This window comes from Bacillus rossius, chromosome 1, assembly GCF_032445375.1.
Source record: "Bacillus rossius redtenbacheri isolate Brsri chromosome 1, Brsri_v3, whole genome shotgun sequence".
NCBI lineage: Eukaryota > Metazoa > Arthropoda > Insecta > Phasmatodea > Bacillidae > Bacillus > Bacillus rossius.
The window spans coordinates 93,437,256-93,454,020 of record NC_086330.1 but is presented as its reverse complement, the minus strand read 5'-3'; the positions used below and the strand labels follow the sequence as shown (position 1 = coordinate 93,454,020).

At 40.2% G+C, this 16,765-nt stretch overlaps 1 protein-coding gene across 2 annotated transcripts in view; it reads right to left on the bottom strand.

The window, feature by feature from the left end:
* LOC134540202 (brefeldin A-inhibited guanine nucleotide-exchange protein 1) overlaps positions 1-16,765 on the bottom strand; it is a 289,907-nt gene that overhangs the window by 105,292 nt on the left and 167,850 nt on the right. The gene's annotated exons all lie outside the window — the stretch shown is intronic.

Genomic DNA, 16,765 nt, shown 5'->3' with positions numbered 1-16,765 from the left:
TATGGTGAAGGGACCGGCATAGTCCACTCCTGCCTTGGAAAAGGGCTTCACCTGTTGAACTCTCATGGCTGGGAGATCACCCATTAATGGGGCTTGAGTAGAGGGTCTAGCCTTGAAACATTTAAGGCAACGACCTAAACGACGACGTATTGCTTGCTTGTCTGCGATGATCCAGAAGGTTTCTCTGAGAATGCCTTGCAGAGTTTGTAGTCCAGGGTGCTGGTTAAGTTCATGGTAATGACTAATGATGAGATCTGTGAATCGATGAGTTTTTGGCAACAGAATGGGATGTTTGTGCTCAAAGGGCAAACTAGACTGAGGCAATCGACCGCCCACCCTGACCGTTCCAGAGGGATCGAGGAATGGGACCAGTTTACGAAGCTGTGGGGATGTACACTTATCATTTTTTAGAGCTGTAATATCACCCTCAAAAACAATAGCTTGCACTCGTTTGACCCAAAACATCATTGCCCCTTTTATCTCATGAGTACCAATCTGACCTACTAACTTCGCCTGCTTGGCACGGCAGTTGTGAATGAATCGCAACACGTAGCACGTTACATGAAGCAGTCTTGACAGACGACTACATCGTTCCAGCAGTTGATCACACTGATGAGGTGTTACAACACTGATGAGAGTGAGGTTCTTTTTCTCTAGCACCACTGAATCAGGTGCCATGTCATCCAATGCTATTTGGACAGGCCACTGAGAGGGTTGATGTCTTAGCCACTGTGGACCACACCACCACAACGAGTGGTTCAGCAAGTCTACAGGAAGCAAGCCTCGAGAGGCACAGTCTGCTGGGTTGTCTTCGGAACGTACATGTCGCCACCAGGAGGTTTCAGTGCAGTCTTGAATTTCGCTTACTCTGTTTGCCACAAAAGTCTTCAACTGATGTGGCGCAGTATTGACCCAGGCCAGAACAACTTGGGAGTCAGTCCAGGCAGTTATGGACTGAAGCTTAATATGGTGTTTGTAAATTGCCAGAGTATGCTGCAGCAACCGAGCCAACACTAAAGCACCACATAACTCTAAACGAGGCAATGAAACTACCTTGACAGGTGCGACCTTTGACTTCGCAACCAAGAGATGTACTTTCACATCACCCTTACAACTCACACGCAGGTACACAACAGCTGCATAACCCTTCTCAGAGCTGTCACAGAATCCATGAAGTTCATAAGAGCAATCTGAACAGCCTTTGACATGTCTGGGAACTGTAAGGGACGACAAGTGTGGCAAGTCTTTACTGAAACATTCCCACACTCTTACAATCTCAGGCGGTGGAACTGTATCCCAATCCAGTTTCTTCAGCCATAATTCCTGGATGAGGCTCTTCGCGAACATGGTCAAGGGTGTCAGGAAACCAAGAGGATCAAATACGCGAGCCAAATTAGACAAGATAGAACGTTTAGTTGGTGATTCAGAGCTAGCCTGGACATTGTACGAGTAGGTGTCCGAGAGTGGGTTCCATTGCAGCCCAAGTACCTTTACTATTACTTCACTGTCTTGGTCCATGGAGAATGGCCTTGGCAGTTGAACAGCATCGGGAGGGAGCCACTCCAGGAGCACAGGATTATTACTCATGAATTTGCGTAACATGAACCCACCTTTATCGAGAAGTGTCATGAGTTCTCGCTGAAGTTCCAAGGCTGCATCTACTGAGTCAGCTCCCGTCACAACATCATCCACATAGATATCTGACAAGAGTGTCCTTGAAGCAGTAGGAAACTGTTCCCGCTCATCAGCAGCAAGTTGATGCAGGGTGCGAATTGCTAAGTAAGGTGCTGAGGACACTCCATACGTCACGGTTTTCAGTCGATAATCTTCAACTGGTTCCGATTTATTGAACCGCCACACAATTCGTTGAAAATCTTGATGCTCTCTGTGCACACCTATCTGCCTGTACATTTGCTTTATGTCAGCGGTAAACACCACTGGGTGAAGGCGGAAGTTACTTAGTACCTTAACAATGTCTTGCTGCAGCTTGGGTCCCGTGAGCAGTTCATCATTGAGAGATACTCCAGTTGAACCTTTGGCTGACGCATCGAAGACTACACGAAGTTTGGTGGTTGAACTGTCTGGCTTGATTATGCAGTGATGAGGAATGTAAAAGGAAGTAGAGCAATCAATCTGTGACTTTGGAACCTTTTCCATGTGGCCTGCCATCAAATAATCCTTCATGAAATCTGAATACATTCCATGAAGTGGAACATTGTCACTCAGTCGCCTCTCCAAACGCTCAATCCTGCTCAATGCAAGGGATCGAGAGGTTCCCAATTCGGGCTCAGGATTCCTGAACGGCAGGGCAACACTATACCGCCCCTCAGCACTTCTACAATGTGTTTTCTTGAACAGTTCTTCACATACAGTGTCATCTTGGGAGAGGTAGTGTGTGTGTGGAAATTCCTCCAGCTCCCAAAACCTTTTCATTACTTCCTCCAAGGGGGAAATGGTGGTCACCATGGATGTGACAAAGGTTGCAGTTCTACAAGATGCTGTCTCCACTTTTCCCATAAGGACCCATCCCAGTACTGAGTTGAGGGCCATGGGAGAGCCTTCTAACTTACCACTGGTCAATAATTGTGGAAACAAGTCGGCTCCAAGAAGCAAATCTACAGCACCAGGGATATCAAATGAGGGATCCGCTAGCTTGAGGTGAACAACAGACTGACGAGTGTCAGAAGGCAACTGAACACTGGGCAAGCTATTAGCAATTCGCGGAAGGATGAAGGCATCGAGAGCAAACCGAGGACTGTCTTCACCAACTGGACTAATTACCAAAGAAGTGTAAGACTTGGCAACATTCACTGGTGTATTGGATAAACCCACTATGGGTAGGTGAGCAGTTTTGCGAGGCAGACTCAAACACTGAAAACATCTTTCACTGATAAAACTGGCCTGGCTGGCAGAGTCTAGCAGGGCCCGAAACGTATGTGGGTTTCCACGCACGTCATGAATCTGAACCTGGGCTGTCGACAACAGGACTGTTGACACTGAGTGCACAGCACTACAAGAGGTGACAGTGGATAATGTTGAGGTTGGATTTACATCGTGTACAGTCGACTGTCCCTCTGCAGAGTCTGGAGCAGCATCACCTTGTTCATCCTCACACGTTTCGTCCTCAAAATGTAAAAGTGAATGATGATGCGAACCACAATGGCGACAAGATGAACCCACGAGGCAGTTTTTTGCTTGATGTGATGATCTAAGGCAGTTCAAACATAGTCTGTGTTGTCTGACTACAGAGTATCTCTCTGTTGGGCTAAGCTGATTGAATTTAGAGCACTTAAACAATGAGTGAGCACTGCTGCACATTTGGCAGGAGTGTGTCTCTGATTTAGCAAGGAAGGTATTTGCACTTTGGTATTTAGGCAGAACAGACTTACGAACAGGTGCAAAAGAGGGGAAATTTTTCTGCCGAGTGATCTGTGTTGTGGGTACCTTTCCCCTGGATGATATCACAGCCTCTTGAGCACGACAGTGCTTTTCCAGGTATTCGGTGAACTTGGCCAAGGATGGTAGGTCTTGACCGGTGAGTGTCATTTCCCACTGGGTTTGAAGTACCACATCTAATCTCTTGCAGAGAATAGGAAGCAATATTAAATCCCACTGACTGACTGGGACATCAAGTGCGGCCAATGCTGCCACATTTTCCGTGATAACCGTTAAAAGATGTCGAAGTGATGCTGGTGCATCAGCAGATGCAAAAGGTGCCTGCAGAAGGGCTTCAACATGAACAGATATGATTAAGCGTTTGTTGTCATACCGATCAGTGAGTAATTTCCAGGCTACTTTAAAATTCACGTCTGTGATTGTCAACGACTGAATCAACTGAAGTGGCTCATCACTTAGTGCGGTTTTGAGATACACTAGTCTCTCAACCTCAGTAAGGTTGGCATTCGTTGTCACAAGAGTGGTGAACAGGTTGGCAAAATTCATCCACTCCCTAGGGTTGCCATTGAAATGTGGCAGCACTATTTTTGGTAGAGCAACGTGAGAATTCCCGGATGAAATACTCTTTGTTTGCTCCTTTAAGTCTCTAGCCCTCTCTTCAATAGTGAAGGACTCCACGGCGGCCATCGCTGAATAATAGTAATTTTCAAATGAGATTATGCGAGCTACATGGGCTTCAGGATCGAAACCCGTAGCTGGGTCCGCTGCAGCCTCCACAGCGAGATAGTCTGCATCAAAACCAGTTTTCACTCAAGCAAGATCACGATACCGTTGCAAGAAATAGGCCCCTTTTATTCGGGTCCCCCGCCGCAGTGTGTGCAAGGTCCGCCGCACGTTTAACCCGGTCTTCAGCAAGTCTAAGGCGCAATAACGCCGACCGAACGTCTGCCATGATGTACTGTTATTGTCAAAACACGTAATCTTTATTCATTGACACAAAGAACTGTGACGTCACGCAACGGACAAAGGCAACTGCGGGATACGGCGAACAAGGCAGCGACAGGACACTTAAGGACAAAGGCAGCGACAGGACACTAAAGGACAAAGGCAGCGACAGGATACTAAAGGACAAAGGCAGCGACGAGACACTATGGACAAAGGAGACGAGAACAAGGGAAAGGTCACGGACCCTGAACAATGATAAAGGAAGGCGACGTAATACAAAGGAGAGGTTAAAGTCACGGCGCGGCGCACTCAGGACAAATACGATAATTTCCAAATCCGTGACAAACACAACAATAGGGTGCTTCACGTCTGATACATTTACACGAGCAAGTTAATTTCATCAGAGTACAAAACAAATATGATCAATGCACTTCAGACGTCAACGGACCACACTCGAACTGAACGATGCATATCGACGCACGCCGACGAAGTAAACTAAACACCTACGAAACTATTTCTTGAGAGACTAAACACGCCGGCAAGATCCGGCCCGGAGGACCAAATGTTTTGACTGTGGACTGATAACACCATCTTCCTGACGGAACGACTTACCGCGGCGGCGCGATAACAAAGACTGACTAGTTGCCGGCACTGCCAGCTAGTGGCGCTACCGCAGCCAGTAGCGCGGGAAGTTCAAACACAGTCTTGATATAAGGAATATCTCAAAGTCCCAACATATTTACACAAATTAAAAAATATCACAAGTCCAAACATACACAAGTCCAAACAGGTGGAGAAGGGTATTATAGAGCGGGGGAACAGCCCATTTGTCAATCCGCTTGTGTGTGTAAGGAAAAGCGACGGGAGTGTACGAATTTGTGTTGATTCCCGGGGGGTGAAAGATCATATTGTACCTGACAGGCAAAGCCCGGTCGAACCTGATTCCCTGTTTGAATCATTTTACAGCAGTAAATATATCAGCACGACCGACTTCACAAAAGGGTATTGGCAGGTACCTCTAAAGAAGGAAGATAGGCCGTATACAGCTTTTTTGTACAGAGGGCGGTCGTATAAATTTAAAGTGCTCCCTTTTGGCCTACCAAATAGCGTTGGGGAGTTCTGCAGAGCGGTGGATGCTTCGTTGGGATCTGAGCTAGAGTCAGTGGTGCATACTTATGTAGATGATGTTCTGATTGCCACAGAGACATTTGAACAGCATGTAAAGATTTGGGATAAACTGTTGTGTAGGCTTAGAGAGGTGAACCTGACACTGAGGTTATCCAAGTCAAAGTTTCTGAGAAGAGAAGTAAAGTTTTTGGGGTTTCAGCTCAGTGCAGAGGGGATCAGACCGGACCCTGATAAAGTAAATTTAATAAAAGATTTTCCTAGGCCACAGTCAGTCAAGGAGCTGAAGGGATTTTTAGGGTTGTGTAATTTTTACCGGCGGTTTGCCGAAAGATTTGCTGATAATGTGGAACCATTACTCAGGTTATTAAAGAAAGGTTGTAAGTGGCAGTGGGAGCAGGAGTGTGAAGACAGTTTTGAGCGAGCAAAGGCCTTGTTTATTGACAACTGTATAGTAAGGCATCCTAACATGAGCAAACCTTTTTTTTTGTGCACTGATGCATCCAGTTACGGAATAGGGGTGAAGTGCTTTCAACGAGGCGAGAAGGGGGAAGAGGAGCTTGTAGGGTTGCTGAGTAGGATGCTGAGCCCTGCTGAGCGTGCTTATACAGTCACTGAGAGAGAGTGTCTGGCCATAGTGTGGGGTTTGGGAAAGCTGCGTAATCTGTTGTTAGGTAGCCCGGTTGTGGTATTATCAGACCACCATTCGCTATCGTTCCCTATGTCTTGCAAGTTAATGGGAAGCCGGCTAACACGCTGGTGTTTAGCAATGCAGGAATATCGTCTAGAGATAGTGTATGTGAAGGGGGGTGAAAACCAAGATGCTGATCTGTTGAGCCGCACCGTGATAGAGGGGGAGGAGATAGTGCTGGAGGAAAAACCACGCACGGGACCAGTGATGGCGGGGATGACCTTGGAGCGAGACGACATCTTGGTGGCTGAGTTTGGTCAGCTAGGGGAACGGCAGAGAGAGGATCCTGTGTGGGGTGATGTGATCAAGTCATTGGAAACCATCAGTCAGGTGGGAAGTAATGCAAGGGCAGAAAATTTAAAGCAGTGGTATTGTTTATCAGGGGGGTTACTTTTTAGAAAGGAAAAGGCAGGCACAGTGGACTGGAAGTTATGTGTTCCTGAGTGCTGGGTGAAAAGGCTTGTTTGGCATTTGCATCGCAGCAATGGTCATTTTGGGGCCAAGAAAGTTCTGTGGTTAGCAACAAATAGCTACTACTGGGTGAGCATGGAGAAAAGTATTAGGAAGATATTACGGAGTTGTGACATATGCCAGAAGGCCAAGTATCCGAATAGGAGCTGGGAGGGCAGTTGGGTGCCGATTATTCCTGAGGGGCCCGGGGAGCTGATCGCAGTTGATTTGTATGGACCATTACCAAAGGGTCGGGGCGGTGTTCAGTATCTGTTCGTAGTGTTGGATGTGTTCTCAAAGCTGATCTGTTGTTATCCATTAAAGAAAGCTACCGCAGCTGCTTGTGTTAGCAAGCTGATCAATCAGTATTTCAGTGAGTATGGGGTACCTAATAGGGTGCTTAGCGATCATGGGACGCAATTTACATCAGACATGTGGAGATGGGAGTGCGCCTGGGCAGGAACAGAAGTAGTTTACAGTTCGGTCCGACATCCCCAAAGCAATCCTAGTGAGAGAGTCATGCGGGAAATAGGAAGATTGCTGCGGACCTACTGCCATGATAGCCATAGTAAGTGGGCTGATGCAGTTCCGCTCATCAACAGAGTGCTTAATGAGCAGGTACACAGTGGGACCGGGTTCTCTCCTCGAGAGATTGTGACAGATGAAAGACAATGGGATGAGCTAGCAGGACAATGTGTGTTTCCTGCAGGCGATGAATTGAGTAGGGAAGATAGGGTGAAAGAAGTACGCCTTCGCTTGAAACATGCAGCGTTAAAGAGGGGTCAGCAGCAAAGTAAACCGTTTCAGAGATTCCAGGTAGGGGACCTAGTACTACTCAGAGTTAGTGAGAAAAGTAACTATTTGCAGAAGGAAACCAAGAAACTTCACCTACTCTATGAGGGACCTTTCAGGCTAAGCAAGGCAGTGGGCCCGAATGTTTGGGAACTGGTGGGGGTCAAAAATAATGAAGTGCGGGGTATCTTTAATCAAGGGTTATTGAAGCCTTACTTTTGTGACATGTGATTTGAGGGTGTTAAAGAAAGGGGCCATGACTGGATCTCATGTGGTAGGGGCAACATGGTTGGGTTACCCTAGTGGGAGACTAGAAGCCATGTAAACTAAGAGCCTGTGTAGATAAGTGGTGTTATTATATAGAGGAGAATGAGGAATGTTATTTGTGTTGATCATGCAACTAGTGCAGTGACTGACGTGAGCCTGCTGAGAGAGAAAGCCATCTGAATGTTGTGAGAGTCACCCATTAGGATGACTTTATCTGGGGGGTTGTGAGGTGGACTGCAGCTTACCCCCATGCCCTGATAAAATGGCAGTTAAGCCACTTTTTCCAACTTTGATAGCAGTATTGTCTACAGCCAGGGGGCTGTTATTGGCTAGGAACTACTTTCTTGCGCACTGATACACCTATTTTTTAGCTTGAAACTTTTGCGCGTGAACTAACTTGTAGGACGTCAATAATAGTGGTTAAACATTTTCTGAAATTAGATTTCGTAAGAATAAGTGAGCTTGCTAAACAGTGGTGAATTCAAATTCCCTCATTTGGAGTGTGGCGGAGGGATACGGAGTGCCGGCAGAAGAGGGGAGAGAGGAAGAAGAAGGTCAAGATGGAGGATGGGACGCTGAGAGAAAACGTGGGTGTAAGGTGCACAGGGGAGGAGTAAGGAAGCGAGACTGCAAAAGGACTGGATCAACGTGTTGCGAGTTGATTGAGTGGAAGTGATGCCACAAACTCTTGTGTAGCCATTTTTCGGTAACCACTGAACCGCTGGAAAATCCCTTTGGTTGGGGAGTTGTGCAACAACCAATGGCGCCCGAACAAACGTAAGTCGGGGGTGGAAAACGTTACAATACACGCCCACAAAAATAGCCGCATAGTAAAATTAACGCAGTTTGAGATCAAAACATATGTTTGCAAACTACATATTGAGTAAAGGCTATTGAACTTGTATCCAAACATGGGTAAATATGTTTTTTCCTTCTTGTTAAACTATAGGATGTTTACAGAACAAAGCCTGAAAATTCAACAAAAGAAGGATAATCAATCAAATTTTGTGATATTAAATGTTACCGAAATTTCTTGAGGTGCCTAAATATTAATGATATCAGCATTTTAAATTCACTTTTGCTAGCACAAGAATAAATTCCAGTGCTGTGATTTACTTGACATTTCCCGAAATTCCCTGACACCAATAATAATATTAAAACATTCTTTAACTGCCACATTTGAGTTTATAAATACACAAAAGAATAAGTTTAAGGTTTTTTTTTACCAGTTTAATAGCACATTGATCACGAAAAAACACTGTTACACAAGAACTGACATCAGTTGTTTAGTAGATACAGCATAATCCCTTATTTACACTTTCAGGGCAAACAAATAAAAAAAAGGTAAATGTGGGAAAGTGTAAATTGAAGGACAACTATAAAACTCATCTAATAGTCTAATACATAAGATGTATCTAATTTTCTGTATGTATTCCTTCTTCAACAAATATTTTACATTAAAGAAAAATTTAATGTGTACTAGTTTATGAATAAACTATCAATACTCAATCATAACCAAAATATATGACATAAAAATATTCAGAAATTCCCCATATTACATGCAAATAAACATTACGAAACCAAAATATTAACTTAAATTATACTGACAACAAAAAACTAAGACCCAAACACGAGCGTATGTAGTGTACTGATTACTATCGTCAACAAAGTACACACTAACCATGAAAGAGAGAGGGCTATCAATTATAGTTTAAATTTTAAGAGTGTGTGAGCACCACTTGCAATCGGTGACCTATCAATATCAATTTTCAAAAACATATAACCTGTTTTATCGCATTATCGTCGCAAGCACATAATCGTCGCACCCATATTTTAGGGTGTCAAAATTTGGAAAAAAAAAAAAAACTCTCGCATAAACTTTGCATGATGTTCTTGGTCCCGCTATTAGATTCCGAGCGCTTTGTGTAGGTATCTTTTCCGTATAAAACAATGTATTTTAAAGTAGATATCTAATATTTTTTTGGATAACACCACTTACTTATTTAATTAATGGAAATACAAAGTTGTCTGACATGTAAATTTTCTTTTAAAGATGTTTTTAAACGTTTTAACTAGGGATGGGACGAATACACATTATGGTCGAATCCGAATCCTTGTTTGAATCCCCAGTGTTTGTCATCGAATCTCAAATCCCAGTTCCACACTTAACTTCACCATATGTTATTAAAAAAAATCACATTATAAAATTATAAAATAAGTGCATAGTGTATACACCTGATATAAAATAGAGACAAATAACCTCAAAAACCACACACGTAAGTTTGCATCTGTCTAATTCTCTGTTAATATAATCCTTCCTATGTTTTCAATAAAATACGTTTGTATAACAGACACCATTTAAAAAAAGTTACGTTTTTTTCTGCACTGTTATATTATTGAAGGTTGGAAATGATCGAGTAGTTATGCTGATTGACAAAATGCAGCGTAGTTTATCTCATGTTTGTGCTATTTCCGTTACCTTTATAATATAGTTTAGGTATACAATTTTCTAGAGCTGGACGAACCTCAGTTCTCTGGTTTCGAACTGAGCCGAGCCGAACCTCATACAGAAATAACTGTTTTGAATTAAAATGAACCGATGACCAGCATTTTGGTCTTTAACTGAGTGGTGAGAAAGAAAGGTTCTCCAGCCATATGTAAAATTAAAACATTATATAGCTTATATATATATATATATATATATATATATATACACACACACACACACACATATATATATAGACACACACACACACACCAACTTTTAATTCATGAAGAAGTTACATCTAAATTTCAAAAAGACTATCTTTTTTTTCAGTGTACACTAACCTTCATTAAAAAAAAAAAAAATAATATTATAAAGATGACGAACATTCAGCATAAGGCCACATAACATATTTTTGTGGTAGACATAACCTAACATTTTTAATAAGTAAAACTTTTTAATAGGACATTAAAAAAAAGTCGAATGTGAATTAAGTTACCTATCTACATTACAAAACCCGCTGACTGCTGTTGCTGTTTTCTTGGAAGAATGCTGCTCGTCAGAAGAAACTTTAGATGTTTTTTTGGGGTGGTTTTGGGTCATCTGGGTCATCATTATCTTTTCTCCATTTGGAAAACTTAAACGACGTTAGCCTGCTCATCGCAAATCACCTCAAGAACAATAATATTGTAAACGTAACATAAGAAGTGTGGTTATAGAAATTTGCGTCAGAAAAAAGAAAACACGAGAAATAATGATGGCTGCCGCGACTACGCTAGTCAACTTAGTACCGTACTGTAAAATTTACTGGACCAGTACTTTTAATACACAAGATTAAATTAATATTTTCAGTACCTGACTGTTATAACCAAAAAGGCCAAAGAAAATAAATACATCCCAGTAATTGAAAATACGTAATTTACGTAATCATTTCCTACCGCATTTGTCTTGCGTTAACTTGATCACGTTAGTTTTGCCGAAATACGAGAGTTCTCGTACATGCGCTTTAGTTTAACATATGGGGTACGCAATCTTTGGTGATTTTACAACACTTCTCGTACACGCACTATAGTTAAAGGTATAATATACAATACCTTTGGCATTTGTACGATAGTTTATATTACGTAGTACGACAAATGCATACAAAATTCTCTAAAGTAAACAAAAAAACAAAGCGCGCCTATATGAAAAAATGCTATGCGAGTTATGCGACGATTAATAAATTTTTTTTAAATTTTGTCTGCGCTTCAAACTGTTGAGGCGACGATTATGCGATAAAAGTCGGAATATTACAAGTAATGGAATTTAGTTGAGCTGTTTTGAGAATGGTCTCAAATGGGGGTTAGAAAATTAGAAAAGCGTAATTTTTTTTAAACGAACATTCGGTTTTTCGAATATATTTTAAGAGGTTTCGAACCGAACCGAACCGAACGTAAGGGTTCGGTTTGGTTCGGTTCGAACTTTTCAAACTTCGCCCAGCACTACAATTTTCAATTGGTTACTACCTAAAACTCTTAAAAACCCACCTCGAATCCCACCTCGGATCCTACGAATCCTCGAATCCATAGGATTCGGTATATTCGACGAATCCAAGATTCGAAAATCCCATCCCTAGTTACGTATAACCTTTATCTGTTTGTCTGCGTCGCCACGGTGTACCGCTTATAAAAAAGTAGCCAGCGCTAGTTGGCATCATTCATGTTTGGTTATGTTGCTTCCCGTATAGAGCGCGCACACGTAGTCGAAAATCGATACTGATGTCTCGCCGATTCATGCAACGTGCTCTCTCTGTCAAGTGCTGAGTTAACTACATTTGATAGCCCGCACTCTTTCGTGGGAAGTGTGTACTACGACGATAGTTACGCGTTAGTTCACATCACAAATTCAAGTGGCTTGCATTCGGGTCACAGATTTTGTTTTTCTATTTAAAGTTGAAGAAAGGTTTTTTGTTGCATGACTTATTAATATAATTTGTTTGGCATGCTCTTGTATACTCCACTTTTTTTTAATTTTCAAATAAACGTACTTACCATGAACGGGGTTTGTTTTCAGCTATTCCATGCTAAAATGAGCCTAAGTACTATTTTGTAAATTTGAACATTTTTTGTTATATACTACAGAACACAAGTCTTCAGTATTTGTATTTTACATACAAAAAGTTTTAGCAGCATTAGTAATTTTGTATATGTTTATTTTCTTAAGGAAACTATCAGCTGTGTGTATGTTGACCACCTGAATAAAAGTGGGCAAAATTTGGCAGCCTTGCTTTTTCCCTCCTTTTCTACAGTCCTGTGAAGTGGTTAGTGTTTTGTAAAGAAGAAGTGTTATTCCACATATTTGTACTGAATGCTGAAAGCAGGTAATGTTATATCAATAATTAGAGCATTGTGAAGTGTTATCATTTCCAATTGTCACACCCGTCCATGAAAGTAATCTGAAGTTTACTTTATTATGCAATATGAAATTGAACATGTAGTGTAAGTTCTTTATAAGTGAGGTTAGGTTGCTTATTAATTTGCCTGCAAGTAAGATACACTTATTCAGTTTTTGAAATACAGAAATAATTGATAGAAAATTGTCACACCCGTCCTTTCAAATTGTTGCAGGTGCCACAAAAGATAATTATTCCATACAAAGAATCTATTTCAGTGTATTAATACAAATTTCATGAATTATGTACACTATTTATGAATTATTTAAAACAATGTGGAAGGTTAGAAGGTTAAAATTAAATAATTTTTGTTTTATTATTGCAGATATGAATAAAGAAACAGATAAGTGGAGAGTTTCAAAACAAAAATGGAGACAAAAATTAAATGAAGATGCAGAACGAAAACAGGCACACTTATTAAAGGAAAGAGTGAGAGATAAGAAAAGGCGGGAAGTTAAGAATGTTTGTTTATCTCAAGACAAGAACAATTTGAAATTGAAGAGACTGAAGGATGCTGAAAGACAAAGAAGGCATAAGCAAAATAGACTGCAAAGTGTCAAAAATGTGTCTCTGCTTGGGTCTTACAAATGTGTTCAGTCACTCGGCAAGGCTGTTAAAAGAGTGAAAAAGGTGCTACCGACAAGCCCCAGTAAAAAACAAGCAGTTGTGAAAAAACTCTTCACAGAATTATCAAATGTCCAAAATGCTGTTTTCAAAGTGACACCGATCCCAAAAAAGCCATGGAACAAAACATCAGATGAAACTAAAGAAAAGGTAGTCCAATTTTACAACAGAGATGACATCAGTTATCAGGCACCAGGAAAGAGAGACTGTAAATCCGCCAAGAACCCCAAGACAGGAGTACGAGAACTAAAACAAAAACGTTACATGATCATGACGGTGAAAGAAGCCTACTCTCTATTTCAAGATGAATACCTACAAGTTCAACTAAAGGTGTCAAAGTTTTACGAACTCAGACCATCGTATGTACTTGCATCCTCTGAAATGCCACATAACGTATGTGTCTGCAGATACCATGCAAACTTTACATATATTGTGACAGCACTGCAACGAAATATTAACGGCTTTCCAGCAGATACAACAGAACTGCTCAACAAACTCTGTTGTGATGTAAATTGTGAGAAATGTATGACAGACTTTTGTAATAATTGTGTTGGCGAAATTCAGAGCTTTATGCCCGAAGACTGTGATTACGACAAAAACATCACATGGACATAGTGGAAAGATGTAGATTGTCGGCCGAAACTTATAGAAATGGAAGGTTCTGTTGAAGATACCTACTTCACAACAAATATGCCGTCTGGGTTTTCCTCAAGGAAATTATCAAGAATCTGAAAGAAGAGTTCACATCCTTGCAAGAAATTTCAATATCTTCTGATGGTTGCGCCGCACAATTTAAGAACGAATACAATATTTCAAATTTGTGTTTTTTAAAAGAATGATTTTCATGTAGATGGGGATTGGAATTTTTTTGCAACTTCCCATGGAAAAGGAGCGGTAGATGGTGTAGGTGGGTTAGTAAAAAGGATTGTTTGGCTAGAAGTGAAGGCAAGACGTGTAGTGATAAATACAGCTGAAGATTTGTATCACTGTGCAACAAAGAATGCGAAAGGTGTAAAAGTACTGTTCGTATCTAGTGAAATTATTTCTCAACACAAGAAATTTCTGGATGATGGATGGGAAACGGTACAACCAATTCAAGGTTTACAGTCAAAACATTTTTTCAGATCTTTGGATAAATCCACCGTTGTAGTTGGTCGTACAGCTGACTCTGAGTATGATACGTATGTTATTTTCAGTTTGGCAACAAAACATAGGCTGCACTATAAAGATGTATACTCTGAATCAGATGAAGATCAGTACACAACATGCAACACTTTTGCCTGCAAATGCTGAAAATGTGAAGCAGGGAAGTTACGTACTTGTTGAATTTGTGAGTGGAAGTGTAAAGAAGGAGTTTAAATACAGATACGCTGCAATTTGTCAGGGTGAAACTGAAGAAGATGGTGAAGTGAAAGTAATGTGTTCGAGAGTGTGTGATAGAGTAAAGGCCCAGATTTTCAGAATGGATGAAAGTGATATATTTATGTTCAATTTGAGCAAATCATTGGTATTCTTCCAGAACCAACCATTAAACTTACTGGAGATAAGTTGTATTATGAGTTTCCTACAATTGTTGATGTCCGTGAAAAAATCTGAATGAACACAAAAATTTATATTTTTTTAAAAAAACTTTAATTTGTAGCATTTTTAGTAACATGCATGACTTGTGGGTTTGCTTCCTAGCTGACCCAAGGAAAATTTTCCTCCTTAAAAAAAATACATCATGTAGATTTGTCAGTAAAATTCACAATGTCACACCCGTCTTTAGATGAAGTGTCACGCCCGTCCTATGGATTTGGCTTCAAAATATAACAAATCTTGAATTAAACAACTTCTTCTATTCAGATATATTATTAACGACTAGTCATTATTTAGTAAAAAAAAAAATAATCCTCAAACTTTATCCAATTCACAGATTTTTCTTGATATGAGCCTGTTTCTTAATTGCAAGTGCATGCTTTGTCACACCCGTCCTCTGACTTTAAATGTTTGATTACTATTGTAAATATTGAAATTGTGCAACTATACTAAAGGGAATTAAATATAATTTTGTGTTTTACACAGCCGCACTATTATTTAAGATTTTGACTAATATGTGAATACATATTTCGCATGAAACTGCCAAACAGCATCATTCAAATGTCACACCCGTCCGCTTGGAATGGCTGTTTTTTAGAATAACTTTACCTAACAAAAAAATTTGTTTTTGCATAAACGTCGCACCCCTACTTTTAAAACTTGATTTTAGTAGAAAATGTGTGACGATTAGGCGAGAAAACACGGTACTCAATACACAAATTAATTCAACTAAACATGATAACCAGCACTGGCTACTTTTTAATACGTGCTATAGCCATGACGGACCAAAAATGCATCTGTAAAGAGAATTTACACATTGGGCGAATTCATATTTCTGTTAATTAATTAAAAAGTATTTTCATAAGAAATAATAAATTTCAATGTTAAAACAACAACTTTTTATGTAATTTGAGGGAAAGTATTGCATTACATAATGTGGTACAAAGAGCAATTATATAACTGGTAAAAAGTGACTTTTAGAGGAAAATTACATTTCTTCAAGGCCTGTCCCAGCATTTTTTTTTATAAAAATGTAATAGTTTTCCACATATAAAATTAGCAGATTTAGTTTTTTTTATTATATAATGTAATTTTACACTTTTTTTATATTATTTTACTTTTCTGTATATTTTTATTTATTACATTAAATTAAAAGATAGTAATGAACACAATTAAGAATATTATGGATTTGGGCGCCTTGTATTACGGCTAACCTAACCTAGTGATCAATAATGAAAAACACAAAATGGTCTTTAGTCATAACAATAAAAATCAATATTTATTTTATAATTACTAATTGACATGTGTAACATAAATAATGACCTGAGTAACAGCTTTCTCGAGAAATCAAAACAACCAAATAATAATTTCAAACCTCTGTTGTGTTACGGTGGGCACATGCACAATTTTCAAAAGTCAATTTCTGTAATTGTGTATGTTAAATTACTTCAGCTAGTCAGACAAGAAACCCTGACTTCCAAGACCACTAGGCCTGTGTGTGATAGTCCGTTGATATTGACATTTAAATTCAATAAAATTACAGAATACACGTTACTCTCTAATGACGAGAGAGACTTTAAGAATGTTAACTGGGACGTAATTACCGACGTACTGCGTTAACGTCACTAAATATTAATGAAGCCGGCCATACCTGAATCCTGGTATGTATAAGGCATAAAACTTCTAAGCCTTATATTTCACGGTAAAGTTATTCCCGTGCGCTGCATTCATTTAGAGACACGAACTGTAATTAAATCTTACGTTAAGCTACAGCTTCGTAGCTAAAATCGATGCTGATCTGCTGAAAATAGCAGAATTCCACAGGGTAATTAATGCAGAATTACACCATCTTCCCGGCGTCAGATTACCAATTCCATATATTCAAATTTAGCATTGTTGGCACTGGCCAAACAATCCAAACATCGACGCTAGGCGTCTTTGTCTCAATTGGCAAATCAGAATGTAATTGTACACGGAATTT